Source organism: Phoca vitulina, unplaced genomic scaffold (genome assembly GCF_004348235.1).
Source record: "Phoca vitulina isolate PV1807 unplaced genomic scaffold, GSC_HSeal_1.0 scaffold44, whole genome shotgun sequence".
In the NCBI taxonomy this organism is placed as follows: domain Eukaryota; kingdom Metazoa; phylum Chordata; class Mammalia; order Carnivora; family Phocidae; genus Phoca; species Phoca vitulina.
In genome coordinates, this window is record NW_022589747.1 from 11,228,301 (window position 1) to 11,247,673 (window position 19,373).

Genomic DNA, 19,373 nt, shown 5'->3' on the forward strand with positions numbered 1-19,373 from the left:
TTTGGGATAAAGGCTCCAGAATGGAAAATGGAATTCTCATTGTGCAAGGTACTTGGTTGGCTCCCAGAATTCAGCATCACCAGCTTCTTTATTTTGCAAAGTGCAGATGTTAAAACACCAACAAAACTCATCATCAACAGTCATCACTATCTTATTGAAAATATATGTTACCACTAAAACATAGAAAGACATTATTAAGGAATAAAGTATGGTTTGCCTGTTTCTTTTTCTTACAGCCATTTTCAGGGACCTTAAGAACTTCAAGGTTTTTAAGACACGTAACATGGCATTCCTATTGCCAGCATTTTCTAAATTTCTGCAGAAGCACATTCAGGTAAGCAGATTAATTGGCTGGCTTTAAAGTATGGTTTTTAAAGGAAATTAATCAGCCTTAAAAATGCCTTCGAGTGCGATTACATTATTTTATCTCTCCTTGCACTGCGAACAACTGCAGACTCTGTCATGAGTCATGGCCCCTCAGTAGAGAGACATTTGAGCACGTTTGGAACCAGATACACTAATGGTTACTTTCTTGGATCATGAGTACCAGAGTTTTCATGAAGGCAAGGGTTTGCTCCTCCCTTCTCCATCCCATGAGTTTTTGAAAACGAGGCCACCTCTCTCACCTTTCCCTTGCGCTTCTAGCATCGACCTCTTGCAAACACCTGGGATCGGGAGCAAGCACACATCGATTCTCAGAGCACAACGTCCTTTTGTAAAGTTTCAAAGAATAACTATGTCTTCCATGACACTTCTCTTTGAAGGAATAGCATTTACACCTCCCTGATTGGCCCATTTTCATGTGAATTTGGTAAAAATCTTTGTGAGTATCAGTGTATGTGTGGCGAAGTTCAAGCTGAAGCTGAAGTGTGAGGAGAAACAGCCTTTGCTCTCTCGCTGTTTCTGTGTTCTTGGCTTTCCGAATATTTCATCCTGTGGCGAATGCTGATATGATGACATAATCAGGAGGCAATGAATGACCATCTGAGCTGAAGGAAAGAAAAAAATCACTATATGTGAATGCAAAGTGGTATAGCCACTTGGGAAAAAAGGTATGGAGGCTCCTGAAAAGATTAAAAATTGAACTACCATATGATCCAGGAATTCCACTCCTAAGAATATAGCTGAAGGAAACAAAATCACTATCTCGAGATATCTAAACCCCCATGTTCATTGCAGCATTATTTACAATAGCCCAGACATGGAAACAACCCTCCCAACAGATGAATGGATGAAGAAAATGTGATAGATAGATAGATAGATAGATAGATAGATAGATAGATAGACAATATGAAATGAAATGTTATTCATAAAAAAGAAAGAAATCCTGCCATTTACAATACCATGGATGGACCTTGAGAGTGTTATGCTAAGTGAAATAAGTCAGTCAGAAAAAGACAAATACCATATAACCTCACTTATATGCGGGATCTAAAAACATGGAACTCATAGAAACCATGTAGAATGGTGGTTGCCAGGGGCTGAGGGGTGCGGGAAATGGGAGATGTCGGTTAAAGGGTCCAAACTTTCAATTATAAGATGAATAAGTTCTGGAGAGATAATATACAGCACAGTGACCATAGTGAACAATACTGTATCATGTACGTGAAAGTTGCTAAGAGACTGGATCTTTAAAGTTCTCTTCACAACAAAAAATTGTGACTATGTGAAGTGTTAAGTATTAATTAAACTTACAGTGGTGATCATTTCGCCCTAAATGGTATCAGATCATTATGTTGTTCACCTTAAACCAATGCACATTACCTGTCATTTGTAGCTCAATAAAACTGGGGTGAAAGTGCCTGTAACTTCTTTGTTCCATCTTGGATGGAGATAATGGGTCATGGATAGAGTATGCTATTAAGTTAGAAAACAAAACAAAATAGTACTTAAAAGGCAATTCCTCAGGGAGAACATAAAAGAGAAACAAATGTGGATTGTTTGATCACCAGCTTCCTGTCAAAGCTGACATCTGCAATTTTGTACATTTCACAGCTTCCTCCCCAATTTAGTTGCCAGCTAGTGTGTTTCGGTGACTTCGTTTCTGGTTTTTCAGAAGCCTTGGCTTAGCTCTCTTGTTCTGATCTTTGTTGGAATGAGAGGTAAAGATAATAATTTTTCTTGTATAATGGTAAGCATCAAGAATGTCTGAAATATATAGCCTCAATGGATTTTTGTATTCAGACATGAAAATAACAAAGTAGTTTATTTTCTGCACTTGCCAGGCACAATAAATCACCTCCTACTGTTTGTTAAATTTTCAGTGAACACCAAGAACAAAAACTATTTTTTTTTTTCCGGCAAGGTCCTTGAAATACAGAGTTGTTATAAAAATTTCAGGCTAACTTGAAAAAGGAGAGAGGAACATTACCATTCTCACTGTGCCTTGGACACAAGCCTTCCTGGACGGATGCCTGTTTTGCTCTGATGGGAGATGGTGTGGGGACCATGGACTTGGTTGCAAAGAGAAGCTATTGAAGGTCCATTTGATAAACTGTCCTCAGCGAAAATAGCAAAATACTTTATTGAGGGAGAAAATATTGTTTTAATCTTTGGCATACAACTATCAGAGGAGAAGTGGCAGCTCATAATCTTAAATATCAAGCCAAACCCTGCAGGGCCCCCGATCACATTCTTGGTAGGAATGTTCCTGCAGAATGTTGAGGGAATAAGGCATTCAGACAGCCATGTAATAAAGACATGGGTCCCACAGCAACACTGAAAGTGCTCACAGCTTCTGACTTAAGACAGTTGGGTTTTCTGTTTCCCCCGATCACTGCATTTTGATTCTGCTTTGAGTCCCGCTACATTTCTATACTTGGCCTCGTGACTCTGTTTTTACCTCACTGATCTTCTGATCTCAGACATTCTGGCATTTTCAATCTATCTACAACTGCAGGATGATTATGAAAATACCTTTCTGGGGATTCCTCCCACTCAATCTCAGAAGTATTTGTCAGAAAAAGATTGTCCATATCAGAGGGGGATTTATAGAGTCCAAGATAGGACTCATGTTTAAAATTGGGTTGTGCAATTTTATAACAACTGTTGATAAATCAGTACAACATAGCATAATTATAACTGGGCAGTTGACGTGTTCATTGTTAGAGTGTAAGAGAGCAGAGCTCTTTCTTTCCCCTCACGTTTATCCCTTAGCAGAGTTAATTAAAAGGATTGGATTCCATGTTGACTCTTGAGAATGAGTTACCAACATCAGAGTCACCATCACCTCGATAATCTGTCACACCGTCTCAGGGAGAAGCACTCTCACAACACCTACAATAGTCTTGGATCTAGGGACTACTGACTTTGAAATAATCAACAGGTATTCTGTAAGAGGGAAAAAAAGAGGTGTCACTTTAGGGGAGGGATCTACATCGATGTGAGTATGCTAGGTGGGGCTTGGGACTGGCATTATTGGTGAATTTTCTTTGGGACTTGACCAATGGTGTCATCTCTCCTACTGATGTGGGAAACAAAGGCAGAAGAAAAAATTATTAAATTTCCTTACTACCTAGAGCCCACTGACAAGTCCTTGAAACAGGGAGAGTGACATTCCTTTAGGGACTCAACCGCCTCGAAGTTAATACTTTGCTAAGGGTAAAAAGCAATGCCTAGCCTGACCCTCAACAACCCCCCTCCCCCCCGCCCCAGGATCCTCTAAGTCTAGTTTAAAGTATAAAAATTCCTTTGGAAACTTCCTTTATCTATAACCACCCCCCACACCAAGATGTGTGTTGGCAATCATCCCCCAAGCATATGGCCCACTAAAAGGTCTCACGACTCAGGTTTTATTAGATGGTAATAAATGACCTTTTCCCAACAATAGCTAAGTCCCCTCAAGCTCCTGAAGACCTTGTTTTCCAAAATTCCTTAGAGACTTACACTGTCCCTAAACCCCCTCCCAACTTGTAGGTATATAACCACCAACCCTCACAACCCCACTGCAGCTCTTTCTGCCCACGGGTCCTGTCCCCGTGCCTTAATAAAATCACCTTTTTTGAACCAAAGACATCTCAAGAATTATTTCTTGGCCGTTGGCTTCAAACCCTAACGTCTATCTTACATCACTATCACGGATTTGAATTCTTTTTTAAACAGCACCCGTAAATATTCTTTCCCTCTTTTTTTTTTTTTTTTTTTTGGCTAGTAATTTCCTTTAGCTTCAGTGTTCTGTCCCTGTGAGCCCACATCAGAGTACCCATTAAATGCCTAAACAGTAAGAAGTATCAGGAAAAGAGGCTCAAATTGCACCATTCCAGGGGCTACTACTGTGTATTCTGTTGTGGGTGTGAAGTCCCCTAAGACTGAGGGGAGATTTCTGGAGTGTTTCTAGGATCTAAAACTGCGGGCTTGGATATATGATAGGCAAAACCTGTCTACTGCAAACAGCAAAGCGCTAACTTTTAGAGGACTTCTGCATTCTCAGAGGGGCTCTCTCCTCTGTGGGAAGCAAGGAATGCATTTGATTCAATAGGAGGGTAGGTGGGTGGTTGCTACGAGATACTGGAACCATTGCATCCCAAGAGTGACAATATGTTGGGTTAATATCTCAAAAATATCATCCACATCACACATGGGTCTGTCGACAGCTGAGAAGGAAGAGCTGAACCTATCTGCAGTCACTCAAGTCCCTGCCTGTTAAGTGTGAACTTTAAAATTACAGTCTTCAAGTAATGGAAGAAATCCCAACATAAGAAAAGACACCATCCAAGACATAAACAATTGTATAGAAGGCGATACAAAATGCTGCAGGCTCAAGATGAGGGGGAAAGAGCTCCTCAATCGAAATTCATCTAACTTCAATGGAGATGAAATGGGAGAGCAAGATTCTTGTTTCCTGGAGTCGAAGAATGAATCTCGAGGACAAAAGACAGCAAGTAAAGCAAACAGAGTTTCATTAAGCAAGGATACAGAAAAAGCTCTCAGGAGTAAGAGTGATGTAGTTTTGAATACGGATGAGGTTTGGTGGGGTGAAGTCCGGAGCCTACAGCCAAGAAAAAATTCTTGAGAAGTCTTTGGTGCAAAATGGTGGTTTAGTTAAAGCCCTGGGACAGAACCCACGGGCAGAAAGAGTGGCTGCCCGGTGGTTGTGAGGAGTGGCTGGTTATATACCATGGGGTTGGGGGAGGTAAGGAAAAGGGAGGTGTCCAAAGAACTTTCATATGCTAAACAGGACCTGCAAGATACTGGAGGCCTTGCCATTGTCAGGTTAAGGTTGGTTTTCCCTCTAGCAAGGCAGTAACATTAAGATAGTAGGGAGCTTCCTGGAGGAATGCGATTCTCCCACTACCTCAAGTATTTGTCAATGGGCTGAAGATTGTAAGGACATTTAATTCTATCTACATTTCCTTCCGGAAGTTAGGTAATTGGTAAGAATGCTTTTTTCTTGTAAATCACTAAGACATTTGTAAACCAAGGGAGACTCACATCTTGCAGGACTGTAATCTCTCTGAGTTAACTATTTGTTTTTTTTCCTTCCCTTAGTGTTAGGGCAGAGAGGAGTGCCTGAGGAAGGTAACACAGATCCCACCTGGCAGCAGTGGGGCGGGGAGGGGGGGGTGCTGCGGGGTGTCAGCTTGTGCTTTGTCCTCAGCTTGCCTTCTGCTCCCTCATCAGAGAGACTTTGGTATTTTATTTACTTCATAAGTTCCTTAAAGTAAATCTTTAAGAACAGCTATATATTTCATATTTCGGATTCACAAAAGGTAACAGTTACTGTCAATGTTTCCTGTTCCAAACTCTAAGTTAAAAATCCTTGAGAGCACTGTTTCATCGAGTTAGATCCATGGGACCAGGTAGAGCTGACCAATATCATAGTTGCAGTTCTGGGGTCGACAGTGTCCCCCGCGGCTGGCGGGGCGGTGGGGGGGGGGGGCGGTCATCCTGCACATTTCTGTCTAGGAACTCAGAACATACCTGCTACAGGAAGGGAGCACCTGAAGGATGGGCCTCTAATTAAAGTTCTTTCAGGGGCACCTGGGTGGCTCAGTTGGTTAAGCGTCTGACTCTTGATTTCAGCTCAGGTCATGATCTCAGTGACCTGAGATAGAGCCCCGCGCTCAGCACGGAGTCCCCTTGTCCCTCTCCCTCTGCTCTTCCCCCAACCCCCCACTGCTCATGTGCTCAATCTCTCAAATAAATAAATAAATAAAATCTAAAAAATTTAAAGTTCTTTTAGGAAAATTTAAAAAATATAGGAAAGCCAAGAGAAAATATTTAAGCATCCTGTGGCTTCATATCTCAGAAAGTACCTTTGCTAATATCATAGTGTAAATCCTTCCACTCTTCATCACTCTCTCCTCCCTCTTCTCTCCTTCCACCCTTCTTCCCTGCTGCGTACTCACGCATCTCTCTCTTCTCTTTTACACATATGGGATCATATCATAAGCTTTTTTTTCAAGTATATGCGTTTTTAGTTATTTTTTCCGGCTTTATTGAGATAACTGGCATATAACATTATGTGAGTTTAAGATGTTCAATGATGATTTGATATATATATACTGCAAAATGTCTACCACAATAAAGTTAATTAACACATCCTTCACCTCACATAATTACCATTTTGCTGTTGTTGAGATGGAAGCATTAACCTCTACTCTCATAGCAACTTCCTAATATATGATATAATGTTGCTAACTGTGGTCACCATACTGTACATTAGATCTCTGGAACTTATTCATCTTATAATTGAAAGTTTGGACCTATTGGCAACTGCCATTCTACTCTCTGTTTGTATGAGTTCCATGCTTTTAGATTCCACATATAAGTGAGATCATATGGTATTTGTCTTTCTAAGTCTGACCTATTCCATTCAGCATATTGCCCTTAAGTTCCATTCATGTTGTTGCAAATAGCAGGATTTTTTTTTTTATGTCTGAACAATATCCCATTATATATAATGTATATGCTACATAACATTTATAATATGTTTTATATGAAATGTTTACATAATGTGTGTGTGTATATATCCATATAACATTTATATAACATTTTCTTTATTCATCACATGATGGATACTTAGGTTATTGCCATGTCTGGGCTATTATGAATAATGCCACAGAGAACACGGGAGTGCAGATATCTCTTCAATATTGTGATTTCATTTTCTTTGGATATGTACCCAGAAGTGGAAAGCTGGATTGGTAGTTTTATATTTAATTTTTTGAGGAACCCTCATACTGTTTTCCATAGTAGCTGTACCAGTGTACGTTCCCACCAACAGTGCACGGGGTTTCCTTCTCTCCACATCCTCACCATCAATTGTTATATCTTGTCGTTTTGACAGTAACCATTCTAACACATGTAAGGTGGTATTGCACTGCAGTTTTGATCTGCTCCATGTGCAGGGTTGTGCGGTGGTGCTGGGTCCAAGGCGCAAGGGGTCTCATCAGCTCAGCTCGCTGGGGTCCACGTTGACAACTGCATGGTTCTTGGCAAGTGCCGCCAGGGTTGTGTAGCAGATGCAGGGGGCCCTCCAGGTCCAGTGGCTATGTGCCAGGGCAGGGGGTGGGAAGGGCCAAAAAGGGGGGTGTGTACCCACTCTCCTGTGGGGGACAGCCACAAGTGCTTGGGTGGTGGCAGAGGCCAGTTGCAGATATTCTCGTAGTGATGAAGGTCAGGGCCAACAGCAAGTGCTAGGGCCAACTGCAGATGCGTTGGCAGCTTCGGAGACCCTGGCTGTCAGTGTGCACTTTTGTGGCCGCAGGGTGTCACCGTGGGGGCATGGCAGTAAAGGCTGGTGATGCATGTTGGGCCAAGAGCATGCAGGTGCATGGCTGGGGGCTAGCTGCCGGGGCGCCCAGTGGTGCAGGTCAGTGACAGGAGACAGCGCAGAGTCCAGGCCCGCAAGTGGCAGCAGGGACCCATGCTGTTGGTATGCACTCCTTTAGTTGCTGGGTCTCACCACGGATGCACAGTAGTGGAGGTCAGTTACTGGAGTCAGACTGGTGGCACGCAGGTGCACAGCTGGAGGGGGCTAGTCCCAAGCACGTGCATGGCAGTGGGGTTCAACTGGGGCTATCTAGGCTGGCATTTGGCACTCACTCAGCCACGAAGCCCTGGGCTGGTTGCTGGTGTAGGTGCAGATCTCAGGCTCCAGCGGAGGAAGGAAGGGAGGGAACAGGGAGGTGGCCAGTGTTTGCAAATCCAAGTTACCTGTGGGGCAACAACTGATGAAATCTGTAGGGCGTCTGCAGCAGCAGTGCTGGACTTTGGTTTCTTGAGTGATGAGAGCTGCTGGGGTCCCCCCACAAAGGGCGGGTCACGTGGGTGCTCCCACTGCTGGGCTGATACCGGCAGTCCCAGCTCCCCTTCCTTGTTCCCAGCCACGTCTCAGGTCTCAGCTCCGCCGGTCTCTCCAAGTGCATTGATGTATGTATGATGTATGATTGCACCGATGTCTGTACAAGCTATTCATTAAAGTGTTGTTTGAATAACAAGAGACTGGATACAAGAAAATGCTCGTTAGTAGGGCCTTGTCAAAGAAGCCACTGGGCATTCATACAATGGAGTCATGTTACGCAGCCAGGAAAGAGAATGAGGACACCTTTATCCGTCAGTCGGGAATATGTCCAAGATACGTCCTTGAATGGAAAAAGTGCAATGTAGAATTTTGTGTACATATGTCACCATTTGTGTAGGAAAAGGGAAAACATCCATGCCAGCAATTGTTTGAACGTGTGTGTTGAAGGATATGCAAAAACAACGTTGGGTGTGTGTGAGAGGAAGTTTGGGGACAGAGATGGGAAACTTCATGGCATCCTCACTCACCCACTATGAATTCTGAACCACATGAGTTATTGACTCCAAAAATTAAACAATACAAATAAATAAATACAAACAAAAGCACCTTCCATCACTGGTCTCTCTGCAGTAAAATAATACAAAGTAAAGTAGCCGGCCAGCTTGTAACCCACCGTGGTTGTTTCCTGTGTAAGGTTCACTTTCACCGTCTTCACACCTGCATGCATTCCGTGCCATGTCTCCAGCTCCTTCTGCTGGATCCAGAAAGAAGAGTCCATATTTTGCCTTCCTTTGCATTAGACCAAAGTAGGGACTGAAGCACTTCCCAGGCATTTAGGCTGGTGGACCTGATGCTGAGACATGGCTGGTGAAGCCATCTGGTACCCCCACCTTCCCCAGTTCACTTGCTTTCATTCATACACAGGAGGTTTTATTCTCGTACCTGGAAAGGGGCAAGAAGTGACGTTCTACACAGGCTGAATGAGAGGAGAATGAGGCAGATAGATGTTTCTCAACCATGCTGAATTTTTTTGCAGAGATGGGGAGAGGTGGGCTTGGGGGTACTTAGAGGCTGATAGAACTGTTTTCCAAGTACATTTTTTTGTGAGGCTTTGGGAATAAAAATCACCTCCCTGGACTGAGGAGGAAAACAGGGGCGGGGGGGGTGGGTGGGTGGGTGGTGGTGGTGGTAAAGGTGAGTTCAGGGAGGCCACTGTCCCATTCTAATGAAACCATCTGTGAACTGATGCTCCCAGGAGAGTGAGGAGGCTCCTTCAGACAGGCTGAAGGCTGCAGAGGCTGAGTGTTGACAGCCCGAGTTGAGATGGAAAAGAAGGGGTCACTGCATGAAGCCGCAGCAGATGACCCAAAGAGTGTATATATCTCAGGCATCATTTGGGGGCTCCCAGAAGTAACCATTGCAAGATAAGTTCTCACCGAGAGCAGGGGTGTGTGGGGGGTATCAGATGGAGGAAGACTTGGAGCCCTTGGAATTTGGGTAGAAACATGAATCTGACCACATCTGTATCCATAGTAATCAGACAACCTTTGGGTTACAAGTTCATATTTATTGAAATGAATCTTTTTTTCCAGTTTTACTGAGAAATAATTGACATATATCACTGTATAAGTTTAATACATACAGCATAATGATTTGATTTACATATATTGTGAAATAATGACTACAATAGGTTCAGCTAACAGCCATCTTATCATATAATTACAATAAAAAGAAAAAAAAAGAAAAGAGAAAAAGGAAAAAAGATTTCTCCTTGTGATGAGAACTCTTCGGATTTACTCTCTTAAGAAATTTCTTATATGTCATATAGCAGTGTTCGCTACAGTCTTCATGTTGTACATTATATCCCTAGCACTTTTTTATCTATAACTTTGTTCTTTTTGACAACCTTCCTCCAACTCCTCCTCACTGGACTCTCCACCTCTCTGCCTCTGGTAATCACAAGTTTGATCTTCTGCTCTCTTTTTGCTATGAGTTTTTTTCTTTTTTCTTTTGGATTCCACATATAAGTAAGATCATACAGTATTTGTGTTTCTCTGTCTGACTTATTTCACTTAGCATAATGCCTTCAAGGTCCATCCACGTGGTCACAAAAGGTAGGATTTTTTAAATCGCCGAATACTATTCCATTGTGGGTATATATATCTATAACTCACAATGTTATCCATTCATCCCTGATGGACACTTAGGTTGCTTCCATATCATGGCTATTGTAAATAATGCTGCTACAAACATGGTAGTGCAGATATCCTTTCAAGATAGTGATTTTGTTTCCTTCAGATATATTCCCAGAAGTGGAATTGCTGGATCACATAGCTTTATTTTTAATTTTTTGAGGAATCTCCAAACTGTTTTCCAGAGTGGCTCCACCAATTTACATTCCCATGAACAGTGCCCGAGGGTTCCCTTTTCTCCACATCCTCACCAGCATTTGTTGTATCTTGTCTTTTTTATGATGGCCATTCCGACAGGTGTGAGGTGATATCTCATTGTGGTTTTGATTTGCATTTCCTGGATGATGAGTGATGTTGAGCATCTTTTCACCTGTCTGTTGGCCAGCTGGATGTCTTCTTTGGAGAAATGTCTATTCAGGTCCTTCACCCATTTTTTAAAATTAGTTTAATTGGTTCTCTGCTTTTGAGTTGCATGAGTTCTTTATATATTTTGGATATTAACCCCTTAGCAGATATATGCTTTCTAAATATTTTTTTTCCCATTCTGTCATTTCACTTTGTTGATGTTTTCTTTTGCTGTACAGAAGCTTTTCAATTTGATGTAGTCCCACATGTTTATTTTTTATTTTGCTGCTTGTGCTTTAGTGTCCAAATGATTCAAAACATCATTACCAAGACTCAAGTCAAGGAGTTTTATTCCTATGTTTACTTCTAGGAGTTTCAGGGTTTCAGATCTTACATGAAGTCTTTAATTTATTTTGAGTTAATTTTTGTGAGCAGTGTAAAATATGGGTCCACTTTCATTCTTTTACAGGTGAATATCTAATTATTCCAGAGTCATTTGTTGAAGAAACTGTCTTTTCTCCGCTGAGTATTCTTGGCCCCCTTGTCAAATATTAGTTGACTGTATATGACCTGGTTTATTTCTGGGCTTTTGATTTCTATTTATTTCTGGGCTTTTGATTGGTCTATTTGTCTGTTTTTATTCCAGTACCATACTGTTTTGATGGTGATAGCTTTATAGTATAGCATGAAATCAGAAAGTGTGATACCTCCTAATTTGTTCTTCTTTCTCAGGATTTCTTTGGCTATTTGGGGTATTCTGTGGTTCCACATAAATTTTAGGAGTGGTTTTCTTTTTCTATTTCTGTAAAAAATGCCATTGGAAACTTGATAGGGATTCTACTGAATCTATAGATGGCTTTTGGTGGTATTGACATTTTTACAATATTAATTTTTCCAATCCTTGAACATGGGATACTTTCCACTTATTTGCCTTTTCAATTTCTTTTATCAATGTCTTATAGTTTTCAGAGTAGAGACTTTTCACCTTCATAGTGAAATTCATTCCTAAGTATTTTATTGTTTTTGATGCTATTGGGAGATCTATTTCTTTTTTTCTTTTTCAGAAAATTTGTTGCTAATGTATAAAAATGCTACTGATTTGTGTGTGTTAATTTTGTATCCTGAAACTTTACTAAATTCACTGATTAGATATGGCAGGTTTTTTTTGGTTATTTGAGTCTTTAGGACTTTTTTTTTAATATATAAAATCATATCATCTCCAGATAGAGACAATTTTACTTCTTCCATTCCAACTCTGATATCTTTTATTTCTTTTTCTTGCCTGATCACTCTAGCTAGGTCTTCTAGTACCATGTTGAAAAGAAGTGATAAGAGTGGGTACCCTTGTTTTGTTCCTGATCTTAAAGGGAAAGCTTTTAATCTTTCACCACTGATTATGATATTAGCTGTGGGCTTGTCATATGTGGCCTTTATTATGTTGAGATATGTTCCTTCTATGCCTAATCGTTAAAAGTCTTTATCATGGATGGATGTTGGTTTTTGTCAAATGCTCTTTTTGACATCCATTGAGAAATCATATAATTTTTTCCTTTCATTCTATTAATATGATATATCACACTGATTGATTTGCTTATGTGGAACCATCCTTGCATCCCAGGAATAAATCTCATTCAATCATGGTGAATGATACTTTTAGTGTGCTGCTAAATTTGGTTTGCTAGTGTTTTATTGAGAATTTTTGCCTCTATATTCATCAGGGTCTTGGCCTATAGTTCTGTAGTAGTGTCTTTTTCTGGTTTTGATATTGGGGTATAAACAGTTCATAAGATCCCCTGCTGTGGGCTTTTGGAGGGTAAAGGTCATGTCTTACTGGGTTTTATTCTTTACATTTAGTGCAATTTGGGGTACCTAATACTGTTGTATTGTGTCCACAAATGATGTCTTTTATTTCGATAGGATCCAAGATTAGTGGTATCGGTCCCCAGGGAAGAGTGCCAGACTCTTCTCCCTCTTCAAGTCCTACCCCTCCCCCCATACCAACCCAGAAAGCTAATTTGTGGAAATGGGCTGGTGGGAATATTACTTGGTCTTGATCAGGGACTTTGATTTCTTATTTCTCTCCCCCTGTTCCCAATAACTGTGATGCTGATTCCAATGTGTGTGTCTATTGTTTTTTCCACATCAAACAAAACTCTGATACCAGCTGGGCGCCCTACAATTGAACTCAATTCTGACATTATCTACCTGGACATAGTGTCAGATTCTACAGGGTAAGGGCTCAGTTCTACAAGACTGCACACACCCTCCAGCCCCATTTCAGAGGCCAATCACAAATCCAAGCTGTTACCTGTGCTTCTGATCAATATACTACACAGATTGGCAGTTCCCATGATTCCCTCCTTGGGTTTGATTAATTTGCTAGAGTGGCTCACAGAACTCAGAAAAACATTTTAGATTTCCAATTTATTATACAAGGATGTAACTCAGATGGAACAGATGCAGAGAGCAAGGTTTGTGGGGAGGGGAGTGGAGCTTCCATATCCTCTCCATATGCACACTCTCCCCAATCTCCACGTGTTCACCAACCCAGAAGCTCTCCAAACCATGTCCTTTTGGATTTTTATAGAGGCTTTATTACCGATAGACATGGTTGATTAAATCATTGGCCACTGGTGATTGAACTCAATCTCTAGCTGCTAGCCCTTCCCTGGAGGCAAGGGGTCTGGACTGAAAGTTCCAAACAAGTGGTTGGTTCCCCTAGCAACCAGCTGTTATCCCTTGGTAACCTAGGGGCTTTCCAAAAGTCACCTTATTAACATAACAAAACACACCTTTATGGTTCTCATCTCATAGGAAATTCCAAGGGTTTTAAAAGCTTTGTGCCTAGGAAAGGCTGAAGACTAAATATGTATTTCTCATTATAAATCACACCCCTCCCCCCTTCCTCTCTATGTTCATTTCTCTCTCTCTCTCTCTCTCTCTCTTTCTCTCTCATAAGTCTGGTATGGCAAGAGGGCCTGGGCTGCTCTAATAGGTAATTGCTCTGCTGTGGAAAAGTCTGGGGTGGGTGGGACACAGCACCTCCCTCTTGGAGGTCTGACCTAGAGGCGGTGTTTGCATGGTGAGAAGGCTGAGCAAAAGAGACAAAAAAGAACCCTCTACTCCCATGGCGCCCAGTCCATAGAGGACCACTCTGGGTTTTGTTTAATGTGAATCTTCCTTACAGCATCCTAAGCTTATGATTAACAGTGTATCTGAAAGCCTAGAACAGTGCTCGGCTCATGGTGGGAGCTCAAGTAACACTGACTGACTACAGGAGTGAAAGAGATAGGTGCTCACCTGTAGGCAAATCTCTATGGGGAACTTGTGCAAGAGAAGGGAAAGAGTCAGAAGGGAAGATGTGGTTAAGGCAGAATAAGATGTATAGAAGGTTCTGGATCCCACCACCACTGTTCCAAAATGTCTCACAGACTGCACATTATTTTATGTGCTGCTAATTAATAAAACATCATTTTAAAAGTTCTGTATTTTATGTTTTCTTGCAGGTAGTCTCAATTCATGACATACCTGTACTTTCAGTCTGTCAATTGTTGACCAGTTGAATTGCTAATCACTGCCTGAACAAGCCTTAGTGAGACACAGAAAACAGAAAAGTCAATATTACCTTTCTTACTCCATCTGTCAACCCCCTTCAGTCACCATGATAACAACAGATCTACAGAAGCAGAGGAGGATGGAGCCAATGGCCAAGGCCACAGACACACCACAGCTATGAGCCGGACCACATGGACCTTCTGAACTAGGACTGAAGGTGAGCGGTGGCTCCTTAATCTGAGAGTAACTGTAACAACGTCCTCTCACACTTCTCCTTCGCCTTGTATTTATTAACACACTTCATGTATGTGTTAGTGCCATTGCTTCCCCGCCTGGATCCCCTCAACCGCCCAGGGCTCCCACCTCCCTGCCGGGAGTATTGGCTGCTAATTCTCTGGAGCTGATGGGAGTGTCTGGCCTGCAAGCTCACGCCTCTCTCTCCCTCCCTGTCATCAGAATATGTCGGATCCACAGGGATTCTCCCTCTTGCTCCCGTTCTTCCTGCTTTTATCTCACTTTTCCATCTACCCTTTTCCTGAATTATGATCGTTCAACATGGAAAGGGGCAGCGATTATAGCTGTGTGTTAAAATCTTGTGGGACGCTGTTTCCAGTCCAGGTGCCCAGACCCCACCCAGAGCTCTTGGATCAGCATCTCCTTCTGCTGGTTCTTATGTAGTGAGCTTTGCCTCAGTCTGGGCTTGTTCACCTGGCATCCACTGTCCTGGGCATCAGAGTGCTCTCATCTGCCACTTCCAGCTGGATGACTTGGGTGGAGGTACTTAATCTCCCTATGCTTCCATTTTCCCATGTATAAAACAGATGCCAACAAACAAACAAACAAAAAAACCAGATGCCCCCCACCTAACAATATGGTTCTAAGGATTAAAGCAGGTAATCATGAAAGCATGGTATCTGGATATAAAGTTTGTTAGGAAAGATTTACTCACTTATGAGATAAACTAGATTGCAATGGTTTAAATAAGATGAGAGTTTATTTCTATCCCAAGGCCTAGGAGGTACACTAATCAAAGCTTGAAAGGCAGACCTGTGATGTCATCAGTGAGCTGGACTCTTTCCAACTCTCCAATCTGGCTTTCCCAAGGCTACCTCTTGGTCCAAAATGGCTTCTGGAGCTCCAGCAATCACATCCATGTTCCAAAAAGGAATATGGCGAAGGAAAAATAAGTCCCTCCTTGTTAAAGAAACTTTCTAGTGTTCCTGCAAAACTCTGCCACTTATACTGCAGAGGGCAAAACTTACTCATATAGAGGCATCGAGCTGTAAGGAAGCTGAGAAATGTCTTTCACTCTGAGAAGCAATGGGTGTTCTGTTACTAAGAAACAATGGATAATGGATGGCCACACACAGTGCCCACCACAGAAAAGGAGCTTTGAAGTCAGCCTTCTTGGATTCAAATCCCAGCCTCACCAGCTACTAGCTTTGGGCGAGTTACTCAGCCTCTCTGTGCCTCAGTTTCCTTATCTGTAAAGTGGTGATAATAACATTACATACCATAGCAGGTTATTACAGTGAAGTATACTTCAACATAGAGCAGAGCATCTGCCACACAGTGGGTGCTCAGGAAGTACAAGGGAACTATGATCAGTTTCCACTTCCTCCTCAATTCTGCGCCACACCCTTTGCTAATATCTGAGCAGTCAAAGAACAAAATCAGATTGGCCCAAAACTGTCTCTCCCCTGCTTGATTCCAGTGTTAGGATCCTCTCCTTGGCCCTGAAGTCCTTCCATTTGAGTCACTTTGCTGATTTGTGCCATGATGATGAAACATGGCTTCCAGAAGGCCACGCTCTCTTAAGTCCCTGCAAGGACCTCAACCTCTCCAGCTAAAGAATACCTAAGTCGCAAACTGCTTGCTAACTAAATGCATGGCGCCTGGCTTGCAGAGGACCAGGAGACTTGCTTTGCTTGCTGTGCAAACCCTAGAGGTCACCATTAGGACAGGAAGGTGGTAGAGTGGGTTAGCTGGTTCATGGTGTTTCTCTCGTGAGGGCCGGCCGTGCATACTGATGTACACCAAACATGCAGGGGCCGCATTCGAGCCCGAAGCGGGCCAAGCTCCGTAGCTCTGGCCCACAGCACTGCACCTGTCCCAGTCAGTGGTGTCGAGTCCACACGAAGGAGCCCTCACACCTGCTGCAGGTGGATGGTGGGACTCACAAGTGGAAGGGAGAGCCCGTCAGGCTGGCTCTGGCTGGGTTCTGTGTGGGAAAATATTCCCAGTTTCTTTCTCTAACCGTAAACTGAGCACAGCAGAAGTTTTCCCTGAGGAGGCCCTTGCATTTGGGGCCCAGAGCTTCAGTTTAGGGCATGGCTCAGCCCATGGCTGGTCACGACACATTTGGTGCGGCTTACCACGTCTTGCTGTCTTTCATCTGTGAAAAGAGAATAACAGTACATTCTGTCACTTGGCCTGGCATTTGTTTCAGAGACAAAAGCTGAAAAGTAGGAGAGAAACCTTGGGAGAGAGCCTTATATGCGGTTTTCAGAAAATTGCACTCTGGGTTTTATTGGGTTAGCGACTTATCAACCACAGGCGATCCGTGACAGTGTATTACTTCCTGCCTCTGTGACAAGGATCTCAAGCTCAGGAAAACTAACAAAGGAGACCTCTGGCGTCTTCCGGACTTTTAATCTTGCCGTTCATACTGGGAAGAGGTGCACCATCCACCAGATGCCCCAATGTTAAAAATGAGGATAACTAAGGACATGTGTTCTATGTTGAGTGGGAAGTATGCGGCAAACCACACGTGTGTCTGTATATTTCTGAATGAGGATATTAATAGCACGGGGAAACTAATCAATAATGTGATCTTTACCTAAAAAAAAGTTTGGAATATTGTTGGCACACATCCCCTGAGAGCACTAAGGAAAGGAAGGAATCCAGTGTGGGGTATTTGATTCGCATGAGAGAGTTTTCTTAAATCTACCTGTCTGGATTGATGGAGAAAATCCCATGAAGATCCCAAGGGACTGTGTACATAAAGCACTTGGTAAACTGTGAAGCCCTATGTAGATGCTGAAGTTCACCCTTGGCTAGAGAGGATTTTACAAAGGAGGCGACACAGGTGGTGAGTGATGAAGAGCCTTACAGGTGTGTGTGTGGGGGGGCATGGGTGCCGCTGGGAGGCAGGTAGAGCATGGGCAGGAGAGATGGGGGCTCTCCTTACATCCGACTTGAGAAGTTGGTCTCCATTTTCCACACATGAGAATATCGGGGAGCCAAAGTGAGCAGCTTGTCAAAAGATGTGGTTAGTGGGACACCAGGCCTATGGCTCCTTCCCCTTGGCCTGTGAGGAAGTTTCAAGCTCCCAGTCAGACAGAGCCCGAGGTCAACCAGCTCCGGGCCTAAAAACTCGATTTTCTACCTTCTGCTTGGCTCTGGCAGAGGGGGTGTAAAGAAGGTTTTTTTGGGAGAAAAGATCCTGGAGCTTTCTGCTCAAGGCTTTGGAAGCAGGCACCGAGGCCTGGAGGCCAGCAGGCCAGACCGATGCCTGAGGACCCGGAGGGCCTATTTCCCGCCTGATTGCTAAAAAGAACTCAGAGAAGCAAGAGGATACAAAGCAGCAAGATACCATTAAAACAAGGGCAGAAATAAGGCAAAGCGAAGCTACAGAGAGCAAGAGGAATCCGGAAGGGAGGGTGTCGGACAAAATGCCTCCTGTAATTTCCTATACCTTTGCTAGAATGGGCCATACACCTGGGTCTACCCTGTGTGATCAGGGAAGCAAAACCAGTCGCAGGATCGGGGGCATCCGTGGGTGACAAAAGCAGCAGCGAGAAGATTCATTGTCAGGCTGGTGGCAAAGCTAGAGCCAGACGACAGGGCTGGTTTCTCTAGAAAGCCACGAGGGCGGGGCGCCTGGGCGGCTCAGTTGGTTAAGCAGCTGCCTTCAGCTCAGCTCATGATCCCAGGGTCCTGGGATCGAGCCCCGCATCGGGCTCCCTGCTCGGCGGGGAGCCTGCTTCTCCCTCTCCCTCCGCCTGCCTCTGTGCCTACTTGTTCTATCTCTCTGTCAAATAAATAAATAAAATCTTTAAAAAAAAAGAAAGAAAGCAAGCCACGAGGGTCCGACCGAGTCCTTATCTCCGCCGCAGCTTCCGGGAAGGCGGCCCAGGGGCCAGGCTCGGGATACCTGGCGGGCGGCCCAGGGTGGGGGTGGGGGGCGGCGGGGCCTCGGAGGCGGACGCAGTACGCGCCCCCCTCCCCCCCCCCCCCGACCCGGCCGGGCAGTTCCACCGCCCACAGCCGCCCGGGAGCGCGCGGCCGGACCCAGCCGCCGGGTGGGGGGTGGGGGGGGGATCGCAGCGCCCCCGGGGAGGCCTTCCCGGCAGCGCCCGCCCGGGCAGCCCCGCTCGCGGCCCCGCGGGAGCCTTCCCGGCCCTGCTCGCGGCGGCCGCGTCCTCGCGGCCCGGAGCCAGCGCGCGGGCCCGGCGGCGGCCACTCCGGGGCGGTCGGTGTGCGCGCGGCCGCTGTGCGGGGGGGTGTGGGGGGGTGGCTGGGGCTCGCCCGGGACCGGAGCCGCGGAAGCGGAGCCCACCCCAACGCCGAGGCCCACCGACCGGAGCTGCGGGGGCTCCGCACCTGCAATTAGAAAAAGACGCCTCGGCTGCCCGCCTTTAAGTCCCTGCTGGAAGCTCACTGAATGCCTCGCTGCGATTGAAGGTGGCGGGGAAGGAGGAGGAAATGCTTCCCTTGCGCTCTCCTCTCCCTTTGTGTTTTCCAGTCACCACCCTCCTGCCCCGGAAGGTGCGCGCGCACGCACGCCACCGCTCTTGATAGGTGAAGCGGCAATAGCGCCCCTTAGAAGCAGCCTGGGTAGAAGGGTCCACAGAGGGCGCCCCCAAGAGGGTTCAAACGCTGCGTCTGGGGCCCCGGGGGAAGCCCATTGCGCGTTTCCCAAGGAGCTTCTCAGCTTCCTCGGCCACTGCCAAAAGCGCTCGGACCCAGCCCAGCCCGGGGCTTTCACAAACAAGCCCCGTCATCCTTTAGGGCAACGTTCTCTCCTGGCCCTT

At 44.6% G+C, this 19,373-nt stretch overlaps 1 long non-coding RNA gene and 1 other non-coding gene across 4 annotated transcripts in view; both read right to left on the bottom strand.

Annotated features, from left to right (window-relative positions):
- Window positions 1–228: 228 nt before the first annotated feature.
- LOC116648580 lies at window positions 229–358 on the bottom strand. Its single transcript, XR_004302549.1, has one exon. It is a non-coding gene; the product is annotated as a small nucleolar RNA SNORA33 (small nucleolar RNA).
- Window positions 359–12,029: 11,671 nt separating this feature from the next.
- The window catches only part of LOC116648564, a 167,802-nt gene continuing 160,458 nt past the window's right edge, over window positions 12,030–19,373 (bottom strand). For all 3 annotated transcript variants that reach the window (XR_004302541.1, XR_004302542.1, XR_004302540.1), the window contains one exon: window positions 12,030–16,732. This is a non-coding gene — a long non-coding RNA (uncharacterized LOC116648564). The remainder of the gene's footprint in view (window positions 16,733–19,373) is intronic.